At 40.2% G+C, this 22,357-nt stretch overlaps 1 protein-coding gene and 1 non-coding gene across 9 annotated transcripts in view; one reads left to right on the top strand and one right to left on the bottom strand.

Annotated features, from left to right (window-relative positions):
* CLASP1 (cytoplasmic linker associated protein 1) overlaps positions 1–22,357 on the top strand; it is a 263,544-nt gene that overhangs the window by 60,994 nt on the left and 180,193 nt on the right. The gene's annotated exons all lie outside the window — the stretch shown is intronic.
* LOC138387749 (U6 spliceosomal RNA) lies at positions 4,038–4,144 on the bottom strand. Its single transcript, XR_011233960.1, has one exon. It is a non-coding gene; the product is annotated as a U6 spliceosomal RNA (small nuclear RNA).

Below are 22,357 nucleotides of genomic sequence, written 5' to 3'. Positions count from 1 at the left end.
AAAGTCCCATAATAATAAATGTTGGCGGGGATGCAGAGAGACAGGAACACTCATACACTGCTGGTGGGACTGCAAACTAGTGCAACCTCTGTGGAAAGCAATATGTTAAGGAGATACCTTAAACAGATACAAGTAGACCTACCATTTGATCCAGCAATCCCATTATTGGGCATTTACCCAAAAGAACAAAAGTCATTCTATAAAAAAGACATCTGCACCCGAATGTTTATAGCAGCACACTTCACAATTGCAAAGATGTGGAAACAACCCAAGTGCCCATCAATACATGAGTGGATTAATAAAATGTGGTACATGTATACCATGGAGTACTACTCAGTTATAAAAACCAATGGTGATATAGCACCTCTTGTATTTTCCTGGATAGAGCTGGAACCCATTCTACTAAGTGAAGTATCCCAAGAATGGAAAAATAAGCACCACATGTACTCACCATCAAATTGGTTTCACTGATCATCACCTAAGAGCACATTTGGGAATAACGTTAATCGGGTGTTGGGCAGATGTGGGGGGGAGATGGGTGTATACATACATAATGAGTGCAGTGCGCACTGTCTGGGGAATGGACATGCTTGAAACTCTGACTTGGGGGGATAGGGGGGCAAGGGCAATATATGTAACCTAAACTTTTTTATCCCCATAATATGCTGAAATAGCAATAATAATAAAAAAAAGAAGATTGACTTTATCTTTAAGGCAATGACCTATTGAGTGGTGCACTAAATTCTAGTTCACATTTTGGGCATATTTCTTCTTTCTACCGTATTGGTAGCCTCCAATAATAAAAAGGAGGGGCAGTTTTTACTTTGTTAACAAGATTGTACCAACTATCCCTTTCCTCTTTGGGAATTGGATCTTAGGAGGAGAGAGGGAGGGAGAGAGGAGACTAATATACTAGATGCTTCTTAGAAAGAAGCGAATGCATTATTAGTGGTATTTAGATATTTGGATGCTTTTTTTTTTTTTTAGACTTTTGCCCTTAAAACTGAAGCTAACACAGCAACTGTGAGATATTCATGTTTATGCTCATTTTACAATTGAGGAAACTAAGGCACACAGAGGAAATGTGCCCAGAGTTACACAGCTAGTAAGTGGCAAAGTCTAGGTCCAGTGTCTTAACCACTGTGTAATACTTACTGTCATGTCAACACAGTTGAAAAACAAAATTGGCCACGGTGAGCTTCCACTGGATACAGCATTCCAAATAATCTTTTAAAATCATAAATCAGATTCTGTCACTTCTCAGCATAATCCTCTCCAGTGTCTTCCTGTTATACTGAGAATAAAATTAAAACTTTACAGGGTAAATGACCTTATACCCATGGCCCGGCCCTATCTGTCTCTTGGCCTTATTCCCATTCCTGCTGTCTTTTACTGTGCTCCAGTTACCCTGGCTTTAGAGGTCTTTCTAATGGCTAGTTGGCTTCCCCCCAGATCTTTGTGTTGTGAGCTACATCTTATCATTTTATCTCAGCTTAAACTCACCTTTGAAAGGCCTTCTCTGACCTCCCTAGCTAAAATAGTCTCTACCCTCAGCCAGTTACTTTTTCCCCTATCTGAAATTTCCCCTGTTTGAATGTAAGATTCTGATGGCGGAGACCTTGCCTGTCTTATTTAATGGTAGAATCTGTATTGCCTAAAACAGTACTTGGGATGTGGTGAGTGCTCAATAAATATTTACTAAGTAAGCATAATGAGGGGTTGAACTAGGGCTTTCCTGAGAACAACTTTTCAGAACCCTCTGGCTTCAAGGATATATGACACCAGTTCAGGACAGCTAGAGCCTGACTCATCAACTCTGTTCCTCCAAACTCTGCCACCTCCCAAACTAAAACTCGTGGAGGTTACCTCCTCCAGTGTCTCAGCAGCAGGTAAAGGTAGGAGAAGGTGACCAAGGACCTCGATATTATATTACTAGAAGGCCTCCTCTCGTTTGTAGCTGTGCCTTGTAGGATCCTGGAAAGCAGTCCTTGGACTTGAGCTCAGCACAATGGCTATATTGGTAATGGTGACCCTGAGACATCAAGGAAGGCTAAATTTTAGAATATTCTCTGTAATAGATATGTCTAGTACATTTTAGGAAGTTTCCATTAAGTGAATGGGAACTTTGGACATTTGAAGTAAGTCCTCAGTTATCTGGAAAAACCTCTTTCCAGGTAGACTCATCCCTTTATTCAGCTGTGAGCCTATTACTTTCTTGGTGCTGGGCAGTCTTCACTAAAGTTATGTCATGGTTATTAAAGAAATGTTTCTTTCATTTGTTCTTTTTCCTGTCTAGAATACAGCATGTTCTGTATCTGAAACCAAAGGCACTTTGAGTTTTCCAAGGGTCATTTGTTATCTGATTGGATTGTCCCAGTGTGAGGACCTCTGAAGGCCACCTACTGCCCCTGCCTGGTGCACTGGTTGCAGTTGCCTCCAGAGTTCCGGGAGGGAGGGAAGCCAAGCCTGCCTGACCCTGCTTGGTAGAGATATACTGTTTCTGAACTCTGAATTGCTCTGAACCGATTCCAGCTGGGCTTCGTGGGCCACCCCTGTCCTTTACTGATTTGGCTATGAGCCTGAGAGCCTGGTACACATCTGTCTGAAGTCCTCTGGACAAGTGGATGAATCTCTCTGTTCTGTACTGGGCCTCTTTCTGTCTTGACTTGAAACAAAAATTTTAATACTAAGAAAAGATTAGGTAGCAGTTTAATGTGTATTTGAAATTGGATACTCTGTAAGGCCTTAATTGTCCTCCTTTTTTGTTTCATGAGTGTAAAAGCATGCAAATCTTAGAAGTTCACCAGTCCACCAAGACTTTACCATCTTACCAACTCCATGTAGGAAGACAAAAATAGTCATATAAAGAAAAGAGACATGGCTGGATGTGGTGGCTCATGCCTGTAATCCCAGCACTTTGGGAGGTGGAGGCCAGAGGATGGCTTGAGGCCAGGAGTTTGAGACTAGCCTGAGCAACATAACAAGACCCTGTCTTTACAAAAATAGAAAAATCAGCCGGGCGTGGTGGCATGTGCCTATAGTCCCAGCTACTTTGGAGGCTGAGACAGGAGGATCACTTGAGCCCAGCCCAGGAATTTGAGGCTGCAATGAGCTATGATGACGCCACTGCACTCTAGCCCTGGTGATAGAGCGAGACCCTGTCTCAAAAAAAAAAAAAAAAAAAAAGCGACATTATAACTTCTTAGCCAAGATAAATCACTGAACTCTGGTATTTCTTTTTTTTCCCCTAACACCTCTTTATAGTCCAGATTTCTCTTTGGGTTCTGTGGCTTAATCATAGCATGATGAGCAGATAATTAGGTTAGAGATTTATTTGCTCATTTTGCACTTTTTTTTAAAAATAAAATGTGCAGGGGAGTTAAGGAGGGAAAAATGATATTCCCTGCCTTCAAACTAGAGATTATAGCAGAGTAGATGTGGTTTCCATAGGAGGACCTCATGCTTTCTGTTGTAGACAAGTTAAGAGAGATGCAAGAAGAGTGCCTAGTCCGTGCTTCCCTTGTATGGGAGATGACTAGCAAAAGCTTCTGGAAGGATGGCCCTGGAGTTGGATCTTAAGAGATAGGCAGGATTTGGGTAGGTAGAAGTAAACAGTCCAGCTGGAGACAATGCCTGAACAAAGCTGGAGCGGGCTGGGGAAGTTTCACTTTGGGCCATGGATCTTGTGTGGTGAAGCCCTGGGCCACCTCCCTCCCCATTCACATGTAGTTCTAGGAGGGCAGGGGCTTTGTTCTGTCTGTCAGCTGAACACTTAGGGTAGTGTCTGGCCCACAGTAGTGCTCAAATATTTGTTCAGTGAGTGGAAGAAGCTGGGGGTAATGAAAAGAGCTAGCGTTTATTGAATAGTTTTATGTACCAGGTCTCTGCTGAGCTCTTCTTTTTTTTTTTTTTTTTTTTTAATTTCACATTTTATTCTCATTATTTTGGGCTGGGAGAGCAAGGAGCCGTGCACCAGTGTATAGATTGTGCTATTTTTTGTCTTTCAGATTAGGATCCAGGCTCTGATTGTCTCTAAAAAATATATGAAAAGCTTCATGAATTTACATGTCATCCTTGCGCAGGGGCCATGCTAATCTTCTCTGTATCGTTCCAATTTTAGTGTGTGTGCTGCCGAAGCGAGCATGTGCTGAGCTCTTTTAGGCAAATTATTTCCCTGCATCCTTACAACCATCTTGTTAGTTGCTATTATAATTCCCTTTTAATAGGTGAAGATAAGTGTTAGAGCAAGCATCTGAAACTAGGGTATCTGGGTTTAGAACCCAAACTCTTCCCCTGAACTATGCTTCCCAGATATTGGACCTCTGAGGGCATGAATGCCACTCCAGGGCATTCATTGAAGTGAGTGTTCATTTAAGGTTTTGAGCTGGCTGCTAGGGTGTTTGAGTTGCACTTTGGAAAGTTAAAGAATTATGGTGGTGTCCCTGCCAACTTGGGGACGAATAGGAGATTCTTAGAAAGTATTTCAGTGAGATGAGAGGTAACGAGATTGAGGGTGGATTGTTGACTGTTGAGGGAAGGTTGGGTACTAGTTTGAGCATTTGGCATTGGGACCTAGTTATTATCAAAATTACCAGTGGCATCTGAAAGTAATTTAAGACTTGAGCTGTGCTTTACACACAGTAACACAGCAAATCCTCAATAAAATGAATTGATTTTCTCTACAATGCCTACTGTTTTGGAACTTTGAATGTCTCTGACCTACGGAAATCCTGTCTGCAGATGTCTGAGGCATTATGCTGATAAATGATTAATTCCTTAGCTCTCCACTATAGTTCTACACCAAAACAGACCCTTTCAAGAAAAAGAGAGAGGCCCAAGTCATTTCCACTACATGCTTACATTTTATAAATTAATACTTGTAACACAAAGTATAGTGCAACACAGAACGTATTACAGAGCAGTATAATTGTGGTATTCATAAAATAATTCCAGGATTTATAAAAATGAGAATTCACATTGATATTATACACCTAGCATGTATTTGATAATGGGATCCCAGAAATGCACGGCGCTTTGACGTTTGGCCAGTGGTCCCACTGGTTTCCTCCCCATTCTTCTGCTTGCGCTGCCATATGTAGTCCTTCTTGTGGGATGACTTTGAAATGATTGCTTCAGAGGCACCTGAATAGTGCATGGGCTGGTCTCATTAGAATTGTTTGGTAGCCTGGATTAAAGCAGTGAAACGTAAGAAGGGTGCTGGTGGTCCATTAATAGGACTCACAGCTGTCAATCTCAGTGCTCAGTGTCAGCTCTTGTTGCGTGCTTGTTTTTGGCCTTCCCTGAAACACACCTGCAGGAAATCCACTTGTGCTTTCTGGGTGTTTTCTCCTCAGAAAAGGGACAGATCCCAGGGCTCTTGTTTAGTACCTTCCCTGCCGATGACTTGTAACAAACTGACCAAAACAGGAAGGGGACTTAGAACAAGTTTTAGAATCTTCCTGCTCTTACTGTGTATTCCGATGCTCAGTATTGCCGTCAGCATCTAGACTGGAGCATGCAGATCTGCTGGTCATGCCTGATGATCTTTGATTTGAGTTACGAAGTCAGATAATGGCCAAAGTTGAAGCAGCCTCATGAAAAAAGGCTCTGGGCTCACAGCATGGAGCATCAGCTGTCCCTGCCACTCTCAGGGCTCTGACAGCCTTTTCTTGCCAAGGGAGGGATAAACTTGGAAGGTCACAGCGAGTTCAGTGGGAAAGGAAAGTGGCTTTGGGGCAGAGCTTTGGTTAGTGTGGGTATGGAGGGAGTTCATTTCAAAGCTCATTTAGAGAGTTGGGTTTTTTTTTTTTTTTAATTAAAAAAGTACATCTCCTTTTGTGGGAATGCAGCTGGCACATAGGGCTGCGACAGTGCCTCTGAAGTTGTACAAGGTAGCCCTGGTAGGAGTAACACACAGGTTACTTTTGGCAAATTTAGAATTACTGGAGAAGGTAGTCACCAGTTGTGCAGCCGACATTTACTGAGAGCCTCCTTGGTCTTGAGAGTACAGAGCATAATAAGGCATGCTTCCTGCATGAGAGACGCATGCCTAGGGAGACCTTATGTCCACATGGCCTCAGACAGTCCCTGTTTATGCCTCTTGTCCCAGTATAAGAGCACTCCCTTTGATTCTCAAAGTTACCCAGTTTGGATAGTAAATTACTTGGTTACCTTACTCATAGTCTAGTGTTGGGAGGCAAATATGTGAACACTTGTCACAGAATTATCACAGAATTGAGCCTGATGTGCAGAGGGGGCCCAGCCTGGCCTGTTTGTGGGCCCTCCTCTTCTGCCCTCCCCACCTGTTTACATAGCTTCTTTGCTCTTGCCTTGGCAGCTCGCTTGTCCACCTGTATTTTCCTACTTAACGTAGTATCCCAGTCCCTTCTCCCCCCATGGCTGCCCACACTAGCTCAAAGCTTACTTGTGGCCTGGGTGCATGAGCTTTCATGGCCAGTGCAGCCCCCTTGGAGCATATTCTGGGTTGTGGCTTCCCCTCTCTTTTCTTCTTCTTCTTAAATTGTATTTGGGGTAAAATTTTATTTGCTAATGGCTGCTTGTGTTCTCCCCACCCTCCAATTCTCTAGGTTGTTTTGGAGTATAAGCTTCTGTACTCACCATTTTGATGGGCTCTCAGGAGCAAAAGTTGATTAAAATGTGTGCTTGGTTTCCTGTCTTTACCTGGCTTGGCCTTGGACTGATTCCTAATTCTTCCCACCCCGGGAAGAAAATATAGTGCCATAGAAAGAGATGGGCTTTGACAAAAAACAGTGGTGATCTAGCACTTGTATTATCCTGGATAGAGCTGGAGCCCATTCTACTAAGTGAAGTATCACAAGAATGGAAAAACAATCACCACATGGACTCACCATCAAATTGGTTTCAACTGATCAGCACTTAAGTGCACATACAGTAATAACGTTGATCGGGTGTCAGGCAAGTGGGAGGGGAAGGAGGGGATGGGTATATACACACCTAATGGGTGCGGTGGGCACTATCTGGGACACGCTTGAAGCTCTGACTTGGGTGGGGCAAAGGCAATATATGTAACCTAAACATTTGTACCCCCATAATATACTGAAATAAAAAAAAAAAAAGAAAGAGCTGGGCTTTGGAGCCTCTTGAACTTGGATGTGACCACAGGTGGTGACAGTCTGTTGCTAAAACAGGGTAAATCAAACATAGGAGGGTGTCCAAGGCCCTTTCTAACCAAAATCTTCAATAATTCTTTAGTGTTTCTAAGTTAGTGTGAAGCCCTTAATTATAGAAATCAAACTGTTTCAGAGTCATAATATGAGATCGTCCAGTGCTGGGCCAAAGAGATTAGGTGACAGGACCTCAGATAAAATAGATTTCCTAAAATATACTTTGTAAAATGGAATATTTATAGAGGAATGGATAAATGTTAGGTTTCTTCTTTCTTTTGTTTTTCATCATTGCCTTTCGTCAAGGAGTGATTTCCTCATTTGAAATAATTATATCATGAACTTTCATTTTCATCCCTTGCTCATTCGTTTTTATTTCTCCCAAATGTGGTCCTGCCTACTTTTGAAATTTGAAATCAGGGTTAGATAGGAGTAGGAGGTAGTACAAAGGAAGCTGACATTCCCAGAGCTGAGAATTTATTCCCAGTTCTCAGGGACTTTTTGTTTCCTAAGAGACTGGAAGTTTGGCGATATTAAAACAGCTAATTCACTTTTGGTTTGTCTATCCTGCCTTTAAGCTTTCTGTGCTAGAACAAATTGGCTTATTTTTTCTGAGAAGTCATAAAGTGTGTAGGCATGTATAATTTTTACTTTTTGGCAAGACTACTGTTCATTGTGTGTTTGAAAGCATGAATGAACTGGAATGGAAGAGGAGGGGCTCAGCCCAGAAGTAAGATTTTACTGATTCTTCCTCTCTCCTCTTTAAACTATTACTGGCCTTCTTTGGCAAAGTCTCATTGCTTTACTCACCGCCTTTTTCAATGTGATTAGGCTCTTCCAACAAATCATCAGACAGTTGTTTCTTGACTACCTGCTCAGCACTCTACAAATTGCCCTATGAAAAAAGTCCAGAGATTAATTGCCACCTGATGTCATCCTGGAGTGTTGTAGTTAGAGGTCAAAGAAGGGAGAGATAAGTGAAGGCTGCATGGGGCGAGGGAAGCCTCCATTAGAGAAGAGACACCTTGTACTTGGACCCGGAAGGGATTGGTTGGGAGGGAGGACACACACTAGGAGCAGGATGCCAGATGGGGAAGGGGTGCTGCCTCCTTGAACCACAGCAGGAGCCTCTGGGGGAGCGTAGGTCATGTGTTTAGCTTGGCCAGCATTGGGACCATCATCATGACTCACAAGGTATGCTCAGATGTGATAGCATTTCAGACTTAGAAAAGACGTGAAAAATAATCTAGACTTCATTTTACAGATGAAGGAACTGAGGCCTTCTAGGACAGGTGACCTCCTTTCTGGGTTCTGAAAAAACAAAATCAAACAAAGGCAGGAGAGGATTCTCTGTACCCAGTCACATCATTGAAAGACAAACGCTTAAAAACAAAAACCTGAACAATAACAAAACCCCAAAGGACAGAAGCTCAGCTTAAGTGAAATTTGCCTGTTGTGTTTCCGTGCTTTTGTTTGATCCCCTAGTAAATAATTGAAGAGTTTGAGATAGCTCCAACATGGAAAAGTTTCCAAATTATATTTATCTGAAAATTGAAAATGTTCAGAATAGCTGTTCAATATTCTACTCAGTTGATTTTCATGGAGTCAAAAGACTCATTAGTGTTGGAGCAACTGGTTGTGTTTTAGCCTGACATGGCTTTGGCATTATTTTTCCTTTGCTGGATGACTGTGTAAATCAGTGAGAGCCAGAATACAGAAAAAGGGATGAGAGTTGTAGTGGGGAAGAGAATCAGATTTAGAGAATGCTTCATGCTAAGCCATGTGCTAAACCAGGGGGGGGAACCTGCAACCTTAAGGCCACGTGAAGCCATCTAGATCCTGTAGTGCAGCCTCTTGATTGAATCCAAATTTTACAGAACAAATCCTTTCATTTTTATTAATAAATTTTTGTTTATCTTTTATATTTTATTTTTAAAGTGAATGTATTTAAAATACCAAGAATAAGATAAGTTTCAACAAAATAATCCTCCCAGATTGACCGGCACAATTAGAGCATTAGTGAGGCATAAGAGCTAAATTGACGGCTGCTGCGCTCATGCTTTTGTTCTAACTTTCCCTGCCTGACTGGCACCACTACTGCACAAGGCTGGTTGGCGAGAGTTTATGGGGGTCAAGTACGCCAGTCTGTTACCAGCTTTTGATAACGGTGTACTGTGTTTCTGTCTGAAGTGGAATTTGTGAGTAGTTGCACAGCTCAACAGTATTTTTTAATTCCGTATGCTTAAACAGCCCATGATGTGATGTCAAAGAAGACCAAGAGAATGATGAAGGAAGGAAACAGATTTTTTAAGGAGGATTGGAAATTGCAATTGGAAATTATCTTGTTTCTGCTAAAGATGATTTACTTGCTTTGTGATACTGCAATATCAACATTAAAGAAATTCTCATCAGTCATCAGCATTATAACACTCATAAGGACCACAAATATTTTACATTGGAGGGAGGGGCATGAAAGGTTGTACTGCAGAAAGTAAAAGATGAAAAGCAAAAGCAAAGACAGTTCTTTCAAGCAGCAATAAGACCTGGAAATAATGCCACTGAAGTAATTTATAAAGTAGCTTATATACTCGGGGGAAAAAGGGAAGCCATTCAGTGATGTAGAAATTGTGAAAGAATGCATGGTTGAAGTTGTGCAATGCTTAGACCCCAATAACATTTCAAAGTACAAACAACTGCCTCTTTCAAGGAGAACCATAACTTATTGGCAGCATGAATTAGCCTTTAACTTAACAGAACAATTTCGTGCAATACTTTAAAAGGAAAGTATATATTACAATACCTTTGGATGAATCAACTGATACTACTGACTCAGCGCAGGTTTTATGCTTCATTTGGGTAATAACAGAAGATTTTCTTTGCTATGAAGAGTTACTTGTTTTGAGCACTCTTGCGAACAGAACACAGGTAATGGATATCTTCAGCAACTTTCAAGATAAATGTTGTGAAGTTGGACTGAGTTTGGTAAATTTAGTTGAGTGTATGTATAGATGGTGTACCTTTGATGACAAGAAAAACATGAAGGGTTTATTGCACAGATTTAAAAAAGTGTTAACAGATCCAGATGCTCTCATTTCTTTTCATTTTATCTTGCATCAGCAAAATCTCTGTGCTAACACCACTATTTTAAGTGACACTTTGCAACAAGTTATAAGTATTGTTAACTATATTGATGCAAATGCTACATGGCATCAGTTTCGTAACATGCTAAAGTTGAACCGTGAGTTACACAGTGTGGATTTGCCATATCTTTCTAAAGTGCATTGGCTATGGCAGGGACAGGTGTTAGCTAAAATTTTATCTCTGCAAGAACAGATAGGTAAATTTTATGAAGAACAGAGTCAGCAATGTGAATTATTGAAAGAAGATTTCTGTAGGAATGTAGCATTTCTGTGTGATATGTCAAATCTTGACTATTTCTTTGCAAGGTAAAACTATGTCTATGTATGATATGTGGCAAAAAAAAATCCAAGCATTTTGAAAAAAGCTGTCTTTTAAAAATACTTATTCAAAAGGAAATTTTGGATGAACATTTTCCCCAGTTAGCAAAGGTTATTGATGAGCAGGATGATATATGTGAATCATCTGAAGAATACGCAGCTGTTATGTACCTATTAATTGGAGAACATAATGAAAGGTTCACTGACTTTGAGAATCTTGACATCACACTCAAATTAACATTTCAGCCTCATCTAGTTGGTATCACCAAGGCAGGAGGATCACTTGAGCCCAGGAGTTTGAGGTTGCTGTGAGCTAGGCTGACGCCACGAACTCTAGCCCAAGCAACAGAGACTCTGTCTCAAAACGAACACACACACACACAAAAAGAAGGCTTGCTGTCCAGGGTAGAGATTGTCAAGTGCTCGCACTAGGGTCCCTAGTGGGAAATCTGTTTTACGTTGCAACCCATATGAACACATTAGTGTCACAGTTAGAGGTAAAATGTTTCATCCTGAGAGAAACCACAGAAGACAAGAACACTTGTCTAACATTAAGCCCTAACAAAATGAAACCTTGAGCCCCTTTCTTTTAAGTTGCTGATTCCCTAATGAAAACAACTTTACCTCTGATTTTTGCAATCCTGATGCCTGCAGACATTAACAACCCTTGTAGATAAGCCAGCCAAGGGAGGAAACTGATGATTTTCTTCAGGGGAGAATACTGTAAATATTCTAACTTTGGCTTTTCTTTTCCTCTTTAAATACTTCCAGTATCCTTTCTTTAAGGAGCCCAGTATTTCAGAAGGCTGGATTCACTTGCCCTTATCTCAATCCCATAACTTGTTTTACTGTTCCATTTTGTCTCTGAGTTTTCCTTTGACAGTGGTGGTTCAGGATGAGTAGGCTGTAACCTACTCTTTTTAGTCACTGCAGTATTTAGAGTAAGGAAAAGGAGGCCCTTAGGATAGATTGTACAGGAGTAATTCTTTCCCAGGACAATAGGCATGAGTCTTAATCCTGATCCTAGGTAATTAAGGAGAGATGGACCCTAAGGATCAAACATAGAGGACACCTTTATTATTTTTCTTTAACTTTGTGTTATGAAAAATTTGAAACATACACAAATGTAGAGAATGTTATAATGAATCCACACGCACCCATCATTTATCTTCAGTGATTGTTAGTAACTTGCTGTTCTTAGAATGCTTGGTACTGAAGTGAGACTCCCTATTTCTAGAGGTGGAAATAACCTCGGAGCAGAGGCATGTTCTTGGATGTGGATTCCTTTTCCACTGTGCAGGTAAAGCCTGAGCTGGGGGCAATCTTTTATTCCTTCCCAGCACACAGCTTTTCAGGGAATTTAAATTTATTTGACACTTAAAAATATTAAAATCTTTTATTGTGAATTTCTTAAATTACAAATTTATATGTGCTTATTGTAAAAATTGCATAATACACATGTATATGAATCACAAGGTGAAAAGCCTGTTTCCCTGAGTACAAACACACTGCATACAAACATTGCATACAAGATTTTTAAAAATAGGGTCATACTATGTTTATTGTTCTGCAAGTTGCTGTTTTTTTTTTAAACTTCATAATAAGGATATCTTTCCATGTTAAATACGTGTAGATCTAAAGTATTCTTTTCAGTAGCTGCATTGTATACGGTAGTATTGAAGTATAGTCCTATAATTTTTCATTATTATTATTTTTTTATTTTTTATTTTTTGTTGTTGAGACAGAGTCTCACTTTGTTGCCCAGGCTAGAGTGAGTGCCGTGGCGTCAGCTTAGCTCACAGCAACCTCAAACTCCTGGGCTTAAGCGATCCTACTGCCTCAGCCTCCCGAGTAGCTGGGACTACAGGCATGCGCCACTATGCCCGGCTAATTTTTTCTGTATAGATTTTTAGTTGTCCATATAATTTCTTTCTATTTTTAGTAGAGATGGGGTCTCGCTCTTGCTCAGGCTGGTCTCGAACTCCTGACCTCGAGCGATCCACCCGCCTCGGCCTCCCAGAGTGCTAGGATTACAGGCGTGAGCCACCGCGCCCGGCCACATTATTATTTTTAAATAAACTTTTTACTTTGAAGTAGTTTGAGAATTCCTATATACATTTCACCCACTTTCCCTTAGTATGAAAATCTTACATTACCATGGTACATTTGCCAAAACTAAGAAATATACAAGGGACTTGGTACAACACTATTAATCAAACTACAGGTTTTATTTGGATTTCATTAGTGTTTCCACTAATGACTTTTTTCTTTTCTTGGATCCAATCCAGGGTACTACATTTCATGTAGCCATTATATTAATAATAATAATAATGATAATGATGATGATAATTGTTAACTGCCTTATTGAGATATTCACTTATCATAAATTATAAAATTCACCCTTATATAGTATACAATTCAGGTTTTTTTGTATACCTGCAGAGTTGTACAATCATCACCACTATCTAATTTTTGAAAATTTTTATCACCTCAAAAAGGAACTCCATACTCATTAACAGTCATTCCCTGTCACGCTACCCAAAGCCCCTGGCAACTACTAATCAACTTCCTGTCTCTGGATCTTTTTCTGTCTTTATTCCAGACATTTCATAAAGTAGAGTCATACACTATATGGTCTTTTGTGTTTGGCTTCTTTCACTTATAATGCTTTCAGGGTTTATGCATCCTGTAGCAGGAATTAAGGACTTAATTGCTTTTTATTACTATATAATATTCTATTGTATAGGTATAACGCATTTTGTTTATCTGTTCATCAGTTGGACATTTGGGTTGTTTTCATTTTTCGACTATTATGAATAATTCTGTTATGAATGTTAGTGTTTTTGTGTGGACAGAGGTTTTCAGTTCTCTTGGGTATATACCTAGAAGTGAAATGGCTGAGACATACGGTAACTGTATGTTTAACGCTTTGAGGAACTACTAGACTGTTTTCCAAAGTGGCTGCATCATTTTACAGTCCTACCAACAATGTATGAATGTTCCCATTTCCCCACATCCTTACCAGAAGTTGTCATTGTCTTTTTTATTTTCGCCATCCTGGGTTTCTGATGATTGAATATTCTCCTGGGTTTGTCTTGAGCCACATTGTTTGCACATCTCACGAGGTGTGGTCCACGCTGTACCTACCTCCATCGCAATGACTTGCTTTAAAAGCTTTCTCTCTGAATTCACATGAAGGAGGGCTTTTGGGTATCCTCTGCAGTGAACTTAGGTTTGCTGATGGGTGCAGTTCAGTAGATTGATTTTTCATAAAATATTTGTAAGGTACCCAGGGCAGAATGAAAGCTTCAGTTTGCAAGGTCATTGTTATGAAACATTCTGAGCAGAGCTCTGAGACAATCTGGCTAGCTCTGAAATTCTGAGGCACTTGGGAATATATCACCTTAACTGTCACTTTCTTCATCATGAACAGTAAGATTGTGTTAGTCCATTTCCTGTTGCTTATAACAGAATACCTGAAACTGGGTAATTTCTTAGAAAAAAAAAAGGAATATATTTCTTAGAGTTATGAAGGTTTGAGAAGTCCAAGGTCAAGGGGCTACATCTGGTGAGAGTCTTCTTACAGGCGGGGACTCTGCGGTGCCCTGAGGTGGCACAGTGCATCACACAGCCAGGGACTGAGTGTGCTGACATGCTTGCTCAGGTCTCTTTCTTTTCTGATAAAGCTCCTGTTTCTACTCCCATGATAACCCATTAATCCATTATCCATTCATGACTCAGTTATTTCTTAATGGCCCCACCTTTCAGTACTGCCACGTTAGGGATTAAGTTTCCAACACATGAAATTTGAGGGACACATTTAACCTGTATCAGAGATGCTTCCTAGGATGTCTGGAGGATTTCTTTCTTTCTGTTGTTTTCCCATTTCCAGTCTGGGTGAGGTAAAGCTATTCAGTTCATGCTGCTTTCACCTTTTAAATTAGCAGAGTCGTTCACTGGGCTGTAATAAGAATATTACTGTACCTGTCAATATTTATTTTTAATCTTATTCTTTGAAGTTATTTCATTTTGCATATATTTTATACTTTTATTGCCATATTTGCATAACAGCAGATTGTATGATTTCTAAATAAGTATATATATTCGATATTCTTTAATAGAGATGTGTAATCAGAAACGTTTAGAGGCCACTGCTTTAAGCTATCAACTGAGTGAAGACAGGTACAAATAGAACTTACCATCTGAACTGATAATCAGGCAAGAGTAAGTTACATCATGTGTTTTTGAGAAAGGCAATAGCAGAAACCTAGGGCAGGGTCCAGCAGCAGGGATTGATAGAATTTGCAGTGAGCACACTGCAGAAGGGGGTGAATGAATAACAGAATTCAAACCATGGCGCTCACAAAGCTGTAGAGACTACTACTTTTAGTTTTGTAGGGGGCCCAGATGGCAAAAGTGATGTGCTTAATGTCATTTGGTGGCAGAACCCAGAATGTGGATTTTGTGAACTAGGGCACATGGTTCTACAGTTTTCATGATGGTTTTAGTTACATTAGTTTCCCCTTATAAATATTTTGGTATCACTTTTGAGCATCAAGAAGTATGGAAGGAAAGGTGTATGTCAGAAATTATTCATTGACATCCAACTTAATTTTGAATCCAAGGAAAAGACCCTTTTCCAAGTGAGCAATAAGGCATATTAATGGGATTCATTCATTTAATCTGGACGATAGCAATGAATAATCAGATAAAAATTTCTATCTTCACAGAGGTTACTTTCTGCCTTGGGTAAAGAGCCAATAAGCAAGATAACTGAGTAAATTTTATAGAATATTAGAAGGTGATAAGTGCTTTGAAGAAAAATAAAGCAAGGGTGGGTGTAGGGAGTATGCGTATGTACGTGCACATGATGTTCAGTAGGATGGTTGGGGTGGATCCAGCTAAGAGGATGACATGTAAACAAAGACTTGCAGGAGATGGTGAACAAGCTAGGTGGGTGTCTTAGGGGAGAGCATTCCAGGCAGAAAGAGCGGCAGGTGCAGAGTGGAGCAGCTCTGGCACATTTGAGAACACAGCCAGGGAGCCAGTGAAGGGACAGTGTAGGGGCAGCAGGTGAGCTCAGAGAGGCGATGGGTGGTCAGACTGTAGGGCTTGTAGGCCATGGTAAAGACGGGTTGCTGCCCAAGGTGGGAAGTCTTGGATGGTTTTGAACAGAGAAGTGACATAGTATGACTTACCTTTTAAAAAGTTGTTCTGCCTGTCTGTTGATAATACACCATTATGGGGTGAGGGTGGAAGCAGAGATACAAGTAGGATAAAGTGATAATGTCTTGATGGCAGTCATTGTGTTTGGGTTTCTTAATTGGAATTCTTAGTTCATGTTATTTACATTCTTGTCCACTTGTCTTATCTAGCCACCCTCCATCTCCCTCTCAAAATTTGCTAGCATTATGGTTCATGCTGATGATAGATGAATAAGGTACAGAACTTGCCATCAGGAAGCTTGTAATCTAGACTCTAGGCTCTAGAGAAATAGGTGATTTAAAAAAATCAGAGGTATAACTGAGTCTGACTGCTAGAAGAGCAGCATATAGTGTGTAGCTGGAAACACAGCTTTCTGTCTCAGGCTCGAGGATACTGGTGGGAGGCCACGGGAGTTGGGGAGGCTTGAAGTGAGCCTGGAAAGAGGAAGAAAGGCAGAGAGAAGAGGGAACACAAAATGCTTTAGGCAGGGGATCATGTGAGAGCACAGCATATTCAGGGAAACTACCGGTGATTAATGGGCCACAAAGAGACTTGTTGAGGTTTGTGTGTACTATGAGGTCTCCGGGGAGTTCTCGAGTCCCTTAGGACTCTTGTTCTCCCCCACAACTCTCAGCTCCCAATCCTGGGCCTTGCTTCCTTCTATAACAGCTGATATTTCTGGATAGATAAATAACAAACATTTACCTTGGCAGGTACGATGAATTCTTACATGCGTGATTCAATCACCACAAAGATTGGAGAATTCTTTTAAGCCTAATTACTGATTTTGCTTTTTTAAATAGCTTTATTGAGGTATAATTTACATACCATAAAATTTACCTGTTAGATGTACAATTCAGTTATTTTTAGTAAAATTACAGAGGTGTGCAACCATGCCCACAATCCAGTTATTGGACATTTCTCCATCATCCCCAAAAGATCCCTCCTGCCCATTTGTAGTCAATCCCCATTCCCATCCCTAGCTCTAGGCAACTATTTATCTATTCTCTTGTCTTGTCGTGTCTTGTGTCTTGTTGTGTGTCTTGTTGTGTCTTGTCTTGCCGTGTCTTGTCTTGTCCTGTCTCTCTCTGTTGCGAGAATGCCAGCTAGAGTGCAGTGGTGTCATCATAGCTCACGGCAACCTCAAACTCCTGGGCTCAAACGATCCTCTTGCCTCGGCCTCCCAGAGTGCTAGGATTACAGGCGTGAGCCACTGGCCTATTTTCTAGTTCTATAGATTTGCCTTTTCTGGACATTTCCTACAAATGGAGTCATACAATATGTAGTCTTTTAGTCTGATTTCTTTTATTTAACATCATGTTTTCAGAGTTCATCTGTATTGTAGCGTGTATTGGTAGTTTGTTTTTCTTTATTGTTGAATGGTATTTAATTATATGGCTATACCACATTTTATTTATTCCTTCACCATTTGATGGACATTTGGATTATTTCTACTTTTTTTGCTATTATGAATAATGCTGTTATTATGTATTATGGCAAATTCATATGTAAATCTTTATGTGAACATATATTTTTATTTTTATTTGGTAGATACCTACAAATGGAATTACTGGGTCATATTTAACTTTTTAAGAAACTGCTAAGTTGTTTCCAAAAGTAACTGAATTTTTTTTTAGCTGTTCCTTGTTTTTGCTTTTTCTGGGCATGCCCTGAGAGATAGTCTCATGGTTAAAGTATAGAGATGTGATAGATAACAGGAAATGTGGTGGGGTGGGATGCGAAAGGGAGAGGATCCTTGAAATCCTTGGTAGAAAAGTTTCTCGAAAGATCATTTCTGTCTCCAAGAGGCATTGCATGTAAAACATCCCACACTGCTAAGAATCTTCGCATTTTGAAGATATTTTTTAAAGCTGTCATTCTTGTAGAACTTTTGTAAACCCATTAAAAAAACTTTTTGGCTGAGCGTGGTGGCTCATGCCTGTAATCCTAGCACTTTGGGAGGCTGAGGAGGGAAGATTGCTTGAGGCCAGGAGTTTGAGACCAGTCCAAGCAAGACGGAGACCCATCTCTACAAAAAAAATAGAAAAGTTAGCTGGACATGGTGGCGTGAGCCTCTGCCTCCCAAAGTGCAGGGATTACAGGCATGAGCCACCATGCCCAGCCCATATCCCCTTTTTAAAAAAAATATACACTCTGCTCTGCAGTAACAGCACACACATACACACACACATGCGCCACACACACAAAACTATATATAGATATTTTTTATACATGCACACACATATATAAATGGAAGAAAAAATAATAAAATAAAATAAAAGCATCACGTGAGTTAAAGAATGTATTAAGTACAGACTATTGTTATATTTTTCCAGATTTCAACTTGTTCTTTTTTGCATTTTATAATTTTTTTGGGCGGCGTTTTAAGTAGTAAAATGTCATCCTGGAGCCAAGATTTTTGCTAGGATTTCACCCTGGCGTGAACTCTGAGAATAATCAATGAAAATCCTCCTTTACTTTGGGGAGGAGTTGACTCATCTTCCACGGTGCCTCTGTGGAGACTGGAATGCTGGGAGCTATAGCCAATGAATCAATTCACAGATATTTTGGTCCCTAAAATTAGTTACAGTACACTCTTGGAATGGTTTCTGTTACACAGTTTTTGCTAGAAGCACACCAGTGGGCAGATGGTTCTCCAGAATAAGTAAGCACATAAGAGTGATTTGGCTTTGTGTCATTACAAACTTAGTGTTCTTGGTTTGCCCTTTTGTAAGGCTAACGGATTAATGAATATTATTTATGCTACACAGTCATTGAGTGACCTTGCCAATTATTTATTCGTATTTCTGGGCCTCAATTTTCTTATCTGCAAACTAAGGCTATTTATGGGTATGGTATTTGCCTCAAAATATTGCTGAGAGGATTAAATAGATATTAAAAAGAATATATGCAAGGTAGAAGTTAATTACCCACATGACTTCCCTCTGTCTACCTCCACCCCTTTGCTGTCTCTGGGGAAGTGGGTGGATGAGAAAGATTGTATAAGAAACTTCCGTGCTTTGGGTAGCTGATGGTCTTTTTGGAGAGATGCTTAGTGTGCGAGTAAAGGAACTGGAGAAAAGTATTAGCTAGATTGGGGGCTTGGAGGAATAGGAGGCGGGAGACCTTGTGGACTGGGCTAGCTGGAAAGGCCTCTTAGAAGGATTGGGACCTGGGCTTTGAGGGGAGAGTAGGGAGACTCATAGGAGGCATGGGCATGGGCAGGGGGAAGAGCTGGAAGCCCCGCTGGCTGGCTGGGGTTTGCTGGAAGAGAGGAATGGCTATGTCAGCTTGGAAGAATATTAGGGAGAATTTTTCAAGCCCATGTGGGAAAAGTCCATATGTTAAGGGTTTAATCCCTTAAACCACCATGAATGTCTTGGTGCCTATCTCATATTTATGAGATGCATCTGGATGAGACAGGTTGCAGATTTAGGGGTCTGTGGCTGGACTTGACCCGCAAATGTGTTTTCTTTGGTCTTCTCGGTGATTCCAAATTCTTTGAATAAGTTGCCAGTTTTAAAACGTGGGGACCTGGCTATACTGGCCTTCATTTTCACTTGATATCTGACTGGAGCTTTAAGAGATGTCCAGGTTTCCGTGGACCCCCTTCTGCCTCACGTGACTGGCTTCATTTCTACTTGCTTGTCTGAGTTCGCAACCATTGGTCTAGAGCTGCATTGTCCAACATAGTAGCTGTGAGCCTCACGTGGCTATTTAAAGTTAGGTTAAGTAACATTAAATAAAATGAAAAGTCCTGTTTTCCCATTCTCACTAGCTACATTTCAGTTGCTCAGTCACCACATGTGGTTAGTGGCTACTGTATTATTAATAGACAGCACAGATAGAGAATATTACTATCATTGCTGAAAGGTGTATGGGACTGGTCAGTTAAACAAGGGTCACTAACTTTGCCTCTCACTGTATTTTAATCCTTATCTCCGAGCCCTGCTTGGCCTATTGCTGCCTCAAACGTAAAAGGAAGTGGTTTGATGGTGTGATGATCCTAATTTCCTTTTTAACAGTAAAATCCTTATATGTGGGCAACAATTGGTGATAAGCCTATAACTTGGCAAGTTTCATTAACCTAATATTAATTGCTTATTTTAACAGGTGTTTACTTTTGTGGCTCATAAACTATCTCTGGAAGGCATTCCAGAAGAGGAATTGAACAAGTAGACTGCCTGGCGGCATTGTTACTGGGATGAGTGCCCAGGAGCTCCCTAGGTGACTGCTTTGAAGGACAAGTTTGGAAGTCTAATTCTCCCATCCCCCATGTGCATACACAAAGCCACTGCCTTTATCACACTTTTTATTTTCTAGGTATTTGTGTTGTGTTCTTATTCTTGAATTTGAAAGTGAGTGCAGTGTAGAGTGCCAATTAATTTCCGCCTTATTTTAATAAGGTTGCAATTTAGGGTCTTTAAAAATAACTAAAAAATGTACAGACATCATCACCACAAAGCCCTGTTTTTAAAGGATTCCCTACTAAATTATGCTATTATAAAAACAGTGCTAATAGGGTATAGTATACAGTGTGTTTTCTTTTAGACCCTGCAAATGTCTTTCTCAGCATTTGTCCTAAGGAGATAATAGCACATGTGTGGAAGTGTATAACCATCATCATATTGCGTAAAATAATGAAAAATTCTAATCAAACCTGAATGTCAGTAGGGGTTTGGAGGATTGGTTCAGTAATTGTGATGCCCAGATACAATAGGATATCACCTGAAAATGGGGATATAGATCTATATTTATTGACTTGGGAAGATTTCCATGGCACATTGAGTGAAAAAATGCATGTTGTGTGCATGCCTAGATGTCTTGCAGGATAGTCACTAGAAGGATAGTCACCAAAATATTAAGAGGGTTGTCACTGAGTGATGGGATTTTATGCCTGCTTTGTTTCCCCCTTACCTCGGTAAGCCACACTTCATTTATTTTTTTAAAAAATGATGCTCTCAGCCAGGCCTATAATAATCCCAACACTTTGGGAGGCTGACGCAGGATTATTACTTGAGGACAGGAGTTTGAGGCCAGCCTGGGCAACATAGTGAGACCCCCATCTCTACAAAATATAAAAAATAAAAATTAGCTGGGTATGTTGGCGCATGCCTGTAGTCCCAGCTACTTGGGAGCCTGAGGTGGGACAATTGCTTGAGCCCAGGAGTTTGGGGTTACAGTGATCTATGACTGTGCCACTGCACTCCAGCCTGGGTGATAGACATCCTGTCTCTGTTTACCAAAAAAAAAAAAAAAAAAAAAAAAAAAGGTACTGCTCTTATGAAGAAGGGAATGAGTACTTATTGTGTGCCTACTATATGCCAGGCATTTTGTTAAAACTTTGTTAACCCACACACGTATTCATTTAAGGTAAATGTATTCTAGTTTTGCCGAAGCATTTGAAGCAGAGATTGAGCAACTAGCTAGAAGGTGGCAAAGCTGGATGTCAACCCCAAATCTGTGCTTACAGAATATTTGTGCTCATTCCTAGAGGCGACATTATGGGAGTGTCAGAGGGTCAGAGCTGAGGCTAACTTTTGAGGTTATCTGATATTGGCAGAGAAATAATGCAACTTACTCAGGGTCTTAAGCTAGCTAGAGAAAGAGATGAAGAAGACTAAAAAAAAAAAAACCATGAGGGTTTGTGTATACTGTGACTGTGCTATACTGCAAATGGCCTTGACGTAGGCAGATAGCTCAGGTTTGTTTGTGGTTTGGTCACTGACCAAACTTCATGTCCTTGGATAAATCTCTTGACCTCTTTGGTCTTTATTTTCCTCATTTGCAAGATAAGGGTAATATAGTCTACATCTCAGGGATATTGTGAGATTATTCAGATTCATCCAAAAGTGTCTTAAAAACAATAAAGTACAATATGAGTGTGAAATTCTACTTTTACCTTAGCCAATCCAGTCTTAAGCTTAAGAAATGGCCTGTTTCTCCTACATAGTTTCTCCTTTCGGGACGTTTTTTGGAGAAAAGGATTACATATTTCTTTCTTTGGTCAGTGAGCAAGCAGACTGGGAAGAAAACTGTGGTGTGTTCCAGTTTTGTGCCTTTAATAGCGTTTGAAAGGCAGAAACAGGGTCTAAGCCACTTGTCATAAACTTACAGGTCTGGTGGTGGGGATCACTCCCACTTTTTAGTTTTTCAAACTTAAAAAAATTGTGAACTGTACATAGATGTGCACAAAACACAAAGACACAGTTTGATTAGTTGCTATAAAGCTAACAGCTATTTAATTGGTGTTCAGGACAAGAAGTACAACATTGCTTTAGAACATTGCCAGCACTCCCTGAAGTAACCACTCTCTTGACTTGTTTCTTAATCTACTTTCTTACTTTTCTTTTTAGTTTTATCATCTAAATGTGCACCTTAAGATTGAACTTCATACAAATGTGTATACAGTTTGGCATTTTCAGTCATTATGAGATTTATCTGTATTGTTGATTGTAGCTGTGATTCATTTATTTTCACTGTTTATTTCATCTCTTGATGTGAAAACCATAACTTAAACATTCCTATAGTGGATGGACATATGGATTT

Source organism: Eulemur rufifrons, chromosome 1 (assembly GCF_041146395.1).
Source record: "Eulemur rufifrons isolate Redbay chromosome 1, OSU_ERuf_1, whole genome shotgun sequence".
Classification (NCBI taxonomy): Eukaryota; Metazoa; Chordata; class Mammalia; order Primates; family Lemuridae; genus Eulemur; species Eulemur rufifrons.
The sequence above is the reverse complement of the archived record's forward strand: the minus strand, read 5'-3'. Positions and strand labels throughout refer to the sequence as shown.